Genomic DNA, 11,477 nt, shown 5'->3' on the forward strand with positions numbered 1-11,477 from the left:
GTCCTGGGAAAATGCCACATCTCACCTTGTTGTTGTGCCCATAAATTAGGGTTGCCAAGTCCAATTCAAGAAATATCTTTGGGGACTTTGGGGTGGAGCCAGGAGAATTTGGGGGTGAAGCCAGGAGCAAGGTTGCAACAAGCACGACTGAACTCCAAAGGGAGTTCTAGCCATCATGTTTAAAGGAACTGCGCACCTTTTAACTGCCTTCCCACCATTGGAAATAATGAAGGATAGGGGCACCTTCTTTGGGGGCTCATAGAATTGGACTCCCTGGTTCAATCTTTTTGAAATTTGGGGGTCTTTTGAGGAGAGACATTGGATGTTATGCTGCAAATTTGGTGACTACCTAAAAAAACAGGCCCCTCCAGAGCCCCGGATACCCTCAGATCAATTTTCCGTTATATCCTATGGAAATTGGTCTCCATAGGGAACAATAGAGTGCCCAGCAGACAGTTCCCCCCCCCCTTCTGATGACCCTGAAGCGGGGGAGGTAACAATTGTTGATACAAGTCTTGGCTTGCTACTCTATATTTTGAAACAATTTATTATCAATATTATTAACAAAAAACCACTATGCACTAGATGTCAAATTTTAACAACATTGGCAAAATTACAATAGAGCAGGGGTGGCCAACGTTGGCTCTCCAGATGTTTTTTGCCTACAACTCCCATCAGCCCCAGCCAGCATGGCCAATGGCTGGGGCTGATGGGAGTTGTAGGCAAAATACATCTGGAGAGCTACCGTTGGCCACCCCTGCCATAGAGGGTTGATGTTACAGCAGCAGCAGTGTTAACTAGTTGCCTAGGTAACTATCCATTTCATTCTCCTTCTTCAGGCTGCAGTACACTAGGTAAAGCCTTGAATTCAATAATGGAATATCCAGTATTTTCTTCAAACGTATATTTAGACACTCTCCAGCTTTTACAATTGTTGTATAGACATTTGCAGTTGGAGCCTCAGAGATCAACAGTCTTCCATTAGGAGTTATCCTTTGTCAGATTCACAATGTCTCTGTGCTAGGCTCTCACCTGGGGATTGGCAACACTACCATAAATCCTGTTCTAAATTTGCGGATTCACTGCTGACATCTTTAAGTTGCCATTTAAGGTCAAGTTAAAGAAAGTAAAATCATCAACTCTCAAGAGACATTGTGCAAAATTAAGTGCTGCAAATTAAATAGACTTTCTGCGGGTCTTTGTGATTATACTGATCCCTAACAGAGAATGTCCTTGATTATTAACAACAAAAGGGGCATTTTTTCCCCCTTCTCCTGACCAAAGCACAATGAAACCACGTTTTTTTTCATCTGAAATTAATTTTTTAAAACTTGTGTCCTATTCTTCTAGAAGGTTTGTGGGGTGACGGGATAAGGAAAGGCAGCAAGCTATTAATTTAAAAATAAAAAAAATATATTAAACCAGTAAAAGGTCATTTTATTTAATAAGCCGACATTTCACTGGCTTATTTTTTAAACGTGATAAATGATTGGCCTGATCGGACAAAGGAAGTAGACAGGCAAGGCTGAACTTTTTGATTTATATTATGCAGGAAACAAGAGGAAATGAATGGTCGCAAAACAGTATGATTTTTATGAATAAGATAATCAAAACATGGGCATTTCGACGGTAATATAGCAGATGTCTCCTCCACAACCATTGCTTTAGCAATTACATTAGCGCATGCAAATAACACTTCTTCCTACTCACACAAGATCTGTGTCCACATTTAGGGAAATGGTTGACTCATCTGGATTTAGAGAGTAAATTGCTGCATGATTAACATGCCTGCAGGAAATGGACAGGATGGGTTTGTGCATCCTTGCAAAAGACCGTCTTTTTATTTTGCCTTAAAGGCAATTAACCACTGCAGAAGCAAACCTCTCAAGGCCACCGTTCAAAAGCTATTAGTAAGGATAGTTAAATGGAACCCTCGTGCTCAGGAGCAGTTTACCTCCGAGTAAAAGCATGAAGCCCAAAGCTTCCTTTTTAAACAGGGTTGCCAGGTCCAATTCAAGAAGTATCTGGGTGGTGTGAATTTATCTCTCCCTTTTCCTGTACTCTGTATTATAAGATTGCTTTTACTGGAAATGTCAAATTCAATAGTTATTTTAACAAAAAGATTTATAATACTAATACTAAATATTAAAATGTTGATGATGCACAGTTTAGAGACAACAATATGTGACAATTTATGTATTTAAGGAAGTATTGCAGATGTAGACTTGTATTATTTGAAATTACTATTTATGTAGATTAAGACTGATTTGTAATCTTTATTTCTTTTTTCCTTCTTATTCCCCATTCCCAACTTTTTGAAACTAATAAAACTTTTAAAATTGGTAAAAAAAAGAAAAGAAAAAGAAGAAGTATCTGGGGGCTTTGGAGGTGGAGCCAGGAGACACTGGGATGGAGCTAAGAGCAAGGGTGTGACAATCATAACTGAACTCCAAAGGGAGTTCTGGTCATCACATTTAAAGGGACCGCACACCTTTTAAATGCCTTCCCTCCATTGGAAATCATGAAGAATGGGGCACCTTCTTTTGGGGCTCATAGAATTGGACCCCCTGGTGCAATCTTTTTGAAACTTGGAGGGTCTTTTAAGGACAGGCACCGGATGCAAATTTGGTTCATGAAACAGCAGCAGCATGCCATGAATACCAATCATGCCCCCCCCTTTCTGTCTACTATTTAAATGGTGTTGAACACATGAAGCTGTCTTCTACTGAAGCAGACCATTGCCCCATCAAAGTCAGTATTGCCTGCACAGACCGGCAAGGGTTCTCTACTCTAGAGACTCAGGTAAAGGTCTTTCACATCGCCGAATGCCTGGTCCTTTTCAACTGGAGATGCTGGGGATTGAACCTGGAACTTCCCACATGCTGAGCAGATGCTCTATCCTGCCACCCAGCTGAGCTGGGGTGGGCAGCAGTGGCAGGGACTAAAAATCCTCTCACTACCAGTGGGAATGTGGACTCCCTAGAGGAGGGCTTGGATTGATTGTGTATTCATTGTGAGGAGTGCTGTCAAGTCACAGACCAATTTCCCAGTAGCCTTATGCCGTTCTCCTGCTCCTCTTCTCTGCGGGGCTTCTGTCGGATTTCACACTATCTGCCTCGGGGCTGCAACTCGCTTTGCCTTTTTCGCGCAGCAAACAGAAACTGGTTTTTAGAAGATCTTGTTTGCTGCGTGAAAGAGGCGGAGCGAGTTGCAGCCCTGGGGCAGATAATGTGAAATCCAACCGAAGCCCCGCAGAGAAGAGGAGAGTGAGAGCGGCATAAGGCTAGTTGAAATCGGTCACAGTTGACTTATGGTGACCCTGTAGGGGTCTGTAAGCTGTAAGCATGGGCAGCACAGCCCTTCAGGCAAAGAGGGAGGGAAGGACATTCATACAGGTGGCAGAAGAGGGGGTGTGTCAGCAGTAGGGCCCACACCAGGAGGTTCTGAAGTAACTCTCAGCTAATAGCTTGTTTGGGGTCCTGTAAGTTAATTATGCATTGCAAGATGGACTACTTAACTTTTGTCAGCCTTGTTCTAAGTCCCAGCTGGTTTTTTTTTAGATGTTCTGACATTGGGGTTGCCAGGTGCCCCTGGCCACTGGAGGGTGGAGAATAGGGTTGTCAGATCCAGGTTGGGAAACTCCTGGAGGTTTGGGGGTAGAGCCTGAAGGGGACAGGGTCCTCCGTGGGGTACAGTCAGTGTCATAGTCCAACATAAAAACTAAGAGAAGCCATGTTGGATCAGGCCAATGGCCCATCCAGTCCAGCACTCTGTGTCACACAGTGGCAAAAAACAACACCACCTAGGCACCATCAGGAGGTCCATCAGTGGGGCCAGGACACAAGAAGCCCTCCCACTGTGCCCCCCAAGCACTGAGAATTCAGAGCACCACTGCCCCAGACAGAAAGTTCCAACAATACGCTGTGGCTAATAGCCACTGATGGACCTCTGCTCCAGATGTTGATCCAATCCCCTCTTAAAGTTGTCTATGCTTGCAGCCGCCACCACCTCCTGTGGCAGTGAATTCCATGCGAAGAAGTACTTCCTTTTATCAGTTCTAACCTGACTGCTCAGCGATTTCATTGAGTCCCCACGAGTTCTCGGCTTATGAGAAAGGGAGAAAAGTACTTCTTTCTCTGTCTTCTGCATCCCATGCATAATCTCCACGCATAATCTCCATGCACCCTCCAAAGCAACCATTTTCTCCAGGGGAACTGATCTCTGTAAGTCTGGAGATGAGCTGTAATTCTGGGGCTTCCACAGGTCCCACCTAGATGATGGTATCCCTATCTGATGTTCCATTACTGATAAAGAATAGATAACTCAAGAGTAATTAACATGTGGAATGCACTGCCACAGGAAATGGCGGTGGCTACAAGTGTAAACAGATAAATGTATGGAGTGGAGGCCAATCAGTGGGTTTTCACCAGATGGAATACTTTGTCTGGGGCAGTGACACTCTATATTCTCAGTGCTTAGGGGGCAAACAGTGGGAGGGATTGTGTAGTTCTGGCCCCACTGGTGGGTCTCTTGATGGCACTTGGGTTTTGACCACTGTGTGACACAGAAAGTTGGACTGGATGACCCATGTTCTTAACCTGCTTTCTCCAGCAATTCACCTTTAGAAAGCCCTCCCCTGTCTTCACTTAATAGCTTTTCACCTCCACATGTAAAACTTCCCTCCAAACTCCAAACCCTCAAATGCTGCAGCCTTTCCCTAAAACAAAGCACCCAAACAAAACCTAAAAGCACCTAAAACAAAGACCCCAAAGTTGTTTTTCTGGACCTTTTCCACCTGCCTATTCTGGCAAGATAGAATGACAAAAACTGTGTGCTGTATTCCCTCTGCGGCTGCCATGTTTTTATGTAAAGGCATTATGCTTGCTTTTCTGTGTTGCTGGGCAAGATTTACGAAGGGGACAGGGGAGTCGCCCAAATTTAGCTAGAATTGTGTTTTCTATTTCAACTTTGCAATTCAATGAAGAAAGGAATTAATTCTATCCTCTCAGTGGACAAACATGATTGACAGAGTTTAGAGGATGTGGAATCTATGCACGCATACGGCATCTCGGGATGAGGATATAACTTTGCTCAAATTACTTATTTGTCAGAATCTTCCTTTTAAAAAGTGGCATTACCCTGTAAGAGTGTGTGAGATTAAACAAAGCCTGCATGATTACAGATATGCTTTCTCCAAACATATCTGGATTACAGATACGGGATGCACTGTTTGCTTAATCAGTGAGCAAAATACAAAATCATTGAGAAACATTGTTGTTTGCCCTGACCTGGATAGCCCAGGTGAGCCCAGTCTCAGCACATCTTGGAAGCTAAGCAGGGCTGACTCTGGCAAGTACATGGATGGGAGACCTCCTTGGAATACCAGCAGTCGGGAGGACAGGGGCAGGCTTTATTCATAGATTCACAGAATCATAGAGTTGGAAGGGACCTCCAGGGTCATCTAGTCCAACCCCCTGCACAATGCAGGAAACTCACAAACACCTCCCCTTAAATTCACAGGATCTTCATTGCTGTCAGATGGCCATCTAGCCTCTGTTTAAAAACCTCCAAGGAAGCAGAGCCCACCACCTCCTGAGGAAGCCTGTTCCACTGAGGAACCACTCTAACAGTCAGGAAGCTCTTCCTAATGTTGAGCTGGAAACTCTTTTGATTTAGTTTCAACCCACTGGTTCTGGTCCCACCTTCTGGGGCCACAGAAAACAATTCCGCACCATCCTCTATATGACAGCCCTTCAAGCACTTGAAGATGGTGATCCTATCACCTCTCAGCCGCCTCCTCTCCAGGCTAAACATGCCCAGCTCCTTCAACCTTTCTTCATAGGACTTGGTCTCCAGACCCCTCAACCACCTCTCTGAATATCTTCCAGGCTCCCAGTAGGGGTCAATCACCAAAGAGTGATATAACTTCCAGGTGCGAACACACACACATAAATTACCCCCCCCCCCAAAAAAAAAGAACCTTTGCTATTAGGTGGAATTCTTTTATTACATTTTGCTGTGGAGCAAGGATTCAGGAAATCCGTCTGAGCTGGTTCAAAGCATAAGCAGTAGAGCCAAAGTAATGCATTTTTAAAGTCCGCGAGAGTTAGAAAGACTGTCGGATCTGGATCTCAAACTAGAAATGAAACCTAACGTTGAGCAGTCAGATGTCTTCCCCCGAAGGCATGCAGCCTACTGTGTGCTTTGATCGATAGAAGAAAACTCTGCAACAGACTATTTCCCCCTCCGTTCCTTACTACATACAAGAACTTAAGAAGAGTCCTGCTGAATCAGACCAGTGGTCCATCTAGGCCAGCATCTTCTTTACTATATATTTATTAAAAATACGCATTAGCTGCCTGTCTCCCTTGCGGAACTCAAGGCAACTTACAATATAAACAAAACATTATTAAAAGCACAATAAAACAGCTAATTTTTTTTTTAAAAAAACACCCCTAAAAAGTCACAATTTAAATATGCCAATTAAGACTGCTGATAAATAAAAACTAAACCAGTCGAATGCAATCCTAAATAAACTGTTTTCAGCTGCCTGGGTTTTGGCCACTGTGTGACACAGAGTGTTGGACTGGATGGGCCACTGGCCTGATCCAACATGGCTTCTCTTATGTTCTTATGCCTCCTGAAGGTCAACAGTGAGGGGTTAGGCATACCTCCCTGGGGAGGAAGTTCCATAGCTGTGGGCTACCTCTGAAATGGCTAACTCTCTAGGGATGCCTAGGGATGGGCATGAACCAGAAAAATGAGGTTTGTGGCAGAACCGTGAACCAAACTGAACCGGGAGGTTCATTTGTGAACTGAACTGGTTCATGGTCCATGGCCTCGCAAAACCCATTGGAAGAGACTGCAGTCCCTTTAAATAGGGTTTACAGAAAGCCTGAGAAACAGATAAGCAGTGGTGATCAGCCTGCTCCTCATCTCTTGGTTGTTTTTGCAGCTTTTGCAGGGAACAGAAAACAGGGGTTTAAAGAAACTCACATGGGGTTTAAAGGGACTCACATAGGGTTTAAAGGGACTCACACAGAAACAGTTTTTCTAGAGAGCTGGTCATAGAGGCTGAGGCCTTCCCCGATGTTGCCTCCTAGTACTAGGGTTGTCAACTCCCAGTTGGGAACACCTGGAGATTGGGGGTGGAGCCCAAGGAGGGGAGGGTTTGGGGAGGGGAGGGACTTCAATGGGGTATAATATCTGAAAATACACCTTCCAAAGTGGCCATTTGGTCTCCTGTTAGGAAGGAAATTGATCCACTTGGATGGAACCTAGTTGCCATTATCCTATGAACTCAGACAAGATTCCCTGACAACACTTTCTTGAAGGGCTCTTCTGTTGAGGTACTACAGATGACCCATAGTGCTCCTCTCCCACATGCCTGTGTATGCCCTGGAAGATTGTGTGCAGTGTTATGCTTTCACAATCCTTTTAACCCTGGCAGCCCAGACAGGGATTAAAGGAACACTTTCTCTTCTAAGCTACACTCCCTCCAGAAAGCATGAGAGGGTCCAAGAAGCTCCTGTGGTGTTCCAAGGGTTGGTGAGCAATCTTTCATTTCCTGGATGTTGAAGCACTGGCAAGAAGCAAGGGAGCATGGCTCAGTCCTGGCAGAATTGCAGCCCAGGAGTCTCTACAAGGACCAAAATGGGCCATTGTCCCACAGTAGGCACCTGCATTATTGACCTTCCATGCCTAGTGAAAGCTTAGGGTTGCCAAGTCCAATTCAAGAAATATCTGGGGACTTTGGGGGTGGAGCCAGGAGACTTTGGGGTGGAGCCAGAAGCAAGGTTGTGGCAAGCATAATTCAACTCCAAAGAGAGTTCTGGCCATCACATTTAAAGAGACTGCACACCTTTTAAATGCCTTCCCTCCTTTGGAAATAATGAAGGATAAGGGCACCTTCTTTGGGGGCTCATAGAATTGGACCCCCCCCAGTCCAATCCTTTTGAAACTTGGAGGGTGTTTTGAGGAGAGTCATCAGATGCTTCGCTGAAAATGTGGTGCCTCTACCTCAAAAACAGCCCCCCCCCGAGCCCCAGATACCCATGGATCAATTCTCCATTATATCCTATGAGAACTGGTCTCCATAGGGAGTAATGAAGTGCCCAGCATACATTTCTCTCCCCCACCCCAGCTTTCTGATGACCCAGAAACAAGAAGAGGGCCTCCAAACCGGGAGATCCCCTGCCCCCAGCTGGGAATTGGCAACCCCATGAAAGCTGATGGGCCACAAATAGATGGTCATCCATGTGTCCTCTGCCAATTTTGGACCTCAAAGGATGTGCAAACATGCCAGTCTTCCATCACTACTTGGTGGTAATCCAATTGGCTGACTTCAGTAGGGATGGAATAGCTTTCCAAGTCAAGTCATCACCCCATCTATCCCAGAACAGGCACATATTATGGCTTTTGGAAGGACGGAAGCTGAGAAACTTCTCGCCTCATTGCAGATGTTTAGGATAGAATGCCCATGAGGTTCTTTATTGGGAGCCAGTATAATCATGACTCTCTAATAACATGTCACTCACACTTAATGATCATTATAGTCCCTAAATACCCAATACAGTGAGCAGTTTTCAGCAAAACAAGATGTGCTGTAACAACTTCCCCCGTTAGTCATACTTCTCATTTGCTATTTGCTGAAGCCCCTGTTTGGCTTCAAGCACACGGCATCATTGACTAAAGCTTGACTAAGGACACAATCTTGCCTTTACAGAAAATAAGACAACATTCAAGCCAAAATAACGATTCCATTCATTATAGACCGAGTTCCTGGAATATGAACAGTCCATTCCAATGATAAACGGGTGGCAACACAAGTTGGCGGACAGGGGGTCTGCCAGAAACTTCATTCCTTTCGATGATGACAAAGCGGCAACATGATTGATGGGCGTGTTGGAGAGATCAGGTATTGAATTTGAATGTTTTTTCGACACCAATCAAGTGTACCTTTCATGGATTGTTGGCATGACACTCCCCTCAACACACTGCCCTGCAGTTTTCCTGTCGCACGCTCATTTTGATGGAACGTTTGTGTTTCGAATGGGGGAAAATGCTTCTTTTAATTGGGGGCAAAGTTCCACAGTGGTTGTACACTCACAGTTTGTAGGAAGAGACTGAATGTGGCAAACAAGGAGAGGAAGTAAAATATGAAGCCAAAAGTTCTTAATGAATTGGAAGCAAGGAGAAATTGATGGGTAAAAAAAACAAACTCAGACAAGTGGTTGGTTAACTTCGTATATAACTTCATATAACTCTTCCACTCATCAGTTATCAGTGTTGATGCTGAATATCAGCTTCTCCTCTGGCTGAATGAGGATGTCTTTTTGTCTATGCTCTCTTCTTCTGCTCTCATCCTGGTCTTCAGGCTCTCTTTGGTTTCTTTTTCTCTCCCTACAAATGTCTTCAGTTGATAATGGATTGGATCCAAACAGGGGTGGAATTCTAGCAGGAGCTCTTTAGGCCACACACCCCTGATGTAGCCTATCCTCCAGGAGCTTACAAGGCTCTTTTTTGTAAGCTCTTGGAAGATTGGCTACATCAGGTTTGTAAAATTATGCATGGAAAAGTTATTGAAAAGGGGTAAATTTGTCTCCCTCTCCCAAAATACTAGAACTCAGTGGACATCCAATGAAACTGAGGGGCAGAAGGTTCAGGATGGACAAAAGGAAATGCTACTTTACACACAGAGTAGTAAAAATGTGGGATTTGCTGCCCGCAATGGCCACAGGAATAAACAGCTTTAAAAGGGGAAATAGATAGATTCATGGAGGATAAGTCTATCAGTGGCTACTAGCCATGGTGACTGAGGGGAACCTCCATGTTTGGAGGCACGAAGCCTCTGAATCCCAGAGCCAGGAGGCAACATCAGGGGAAGCCCTTGGCCTCTGTGCAACACTGGGGGAAACCTCGACTTCTATGCCCTGTTGTTGGCTCTCCAGAGGAAGTGTTGACCATTGTGTAAGAAGGATGCTGGACTAGGTGGACCATTGGTCTGATCTAGCAGGGCTCTTCTTAATAGGTGCATCCATATGCTACAAATGTGATTCTAGAGCACTCACGCTCAGTTACATCAGTACCACGCCGGGGAGCATGGTGTAACATTTGCTTTGGCACATCTGAAGCTTGAGCGCATGAAACATTACTGGGGTGAGGGAGGTCATCCTTCCTAATGACACACCTGGTCGATATTTTTTTTTTCTTTGCCCCACACTTGCTTTTTGGAAATTGGATCTCGAGAGCTGTGACCTGTTACATCAGCATCCATCTGAATGGCTTTGTAGGCGATTGCATAGGGGCCTTCCTTTCCCCTCCGCTGCCTTCACTTCTGAAAATGTGAATAGAAATCCTGCACGAGATGAGTTTCAGATGTTGCACTGGGCGATGTGGACGGAATTGGTTTCTTACACAGAGGAGAGTGCTGGAACATCATTCTGTGCCCCTGTGAAAATCAGTTTGTTCTCACCTCCGTATGTTGAGAAGGATGAGAGAGCAGATATCGACCAAGGCAGTGTTTGTGTCCCCCTCCCCCACAACCCAGGCGGTCAGTCCAAGTAGGAATCCCCCAGAATCCAGCAAGCTCTGAGATGCCCCACCTTGGCAGTTCCACAGCAGAATGCAATTCCCTAAACAGACCCTTTCCCGGGACTTTTTTTGTAGCAGGAACTCCTCTGCACATTAGGCCACACCAGGAGTCATTCTGAAGAAAAATAGGTGGCGGAGCTTATCAGCATAAATCATTAGCAAATGCTGCCCTCCCCCAGCTAAAAGCAACCCGATGCAAGAAAGAAGAGCCCCGGGTGAGCAAGGCCTGCTTGAGCTGGCTAAAGATCCAGCCAGTCCAAGCAGGCCTTGCTCACTTGGGGCTCTCTTGGGCTGCCGCCCCCCCCCCCAGTCAAAAGGCCAGCAAGCCACTCGCTACCAAAAATCACATAAGAAGTGGAGGAAGGGTGGCGTGGGCTTCTCCAGGGGTTAATGAGGGCTGCTGGGGGTGTGACAAAGCCCCTGGTGGCTGGCTGGCTGCCAGCTCTCCTAATCCAGGGATTGTTATGCTGCTGCACCTACTATTCAATGGACAAGGTAGGTGAGGAGGAGGAGGGGGAACCCTCAGAAAGGTTCAGGATCTGCGCTTCTGTGAGCTCCTGTTGCAACTGAGGCTTGGGTCACACACTCTGACATAGCCAATCTTTCTGGAGCTGACAGTAGGCCCTGTACTAAGAGCCCTGTAAGCTCTTGGAGGATTGGCTACATCAGGGTGTGTGGCCTAATATGCAAAGGAGTTCCTGCTGCAAACAAAAGTCCTGCCCTTTCCCAACTCTTTTCTCTAGATCTACCTGCCTATCTTGGTTTCCAGGAAGAAGGAATGACTTAATGGCATGTTTTGTTCATAAAGTTTTTAATCGTTTTTTAAAATGTTGCCTGAGTGACTTTTTGAATGCAAATCAAAGTCTGCTTATTTAGGAGACAGA

Source organism: Heteronotia binoei, chromosome 2, assembly GCF_032191835.1.
Source record: "Heteronotia binoei isolate CCM8104 ecotype False Entrance Well chromosome 2, APGP_CSIRO_Hbin_v1, whole genome shotgun sequence".
In the NCBI taxonomy this organism is placed as follows: domain Eukaryota; kingdom Metazoa; phylum Chordata; class Lepidosauria; order Squamata; family Gekkonidae; genus Heteronotia; species Heteronotia binoei.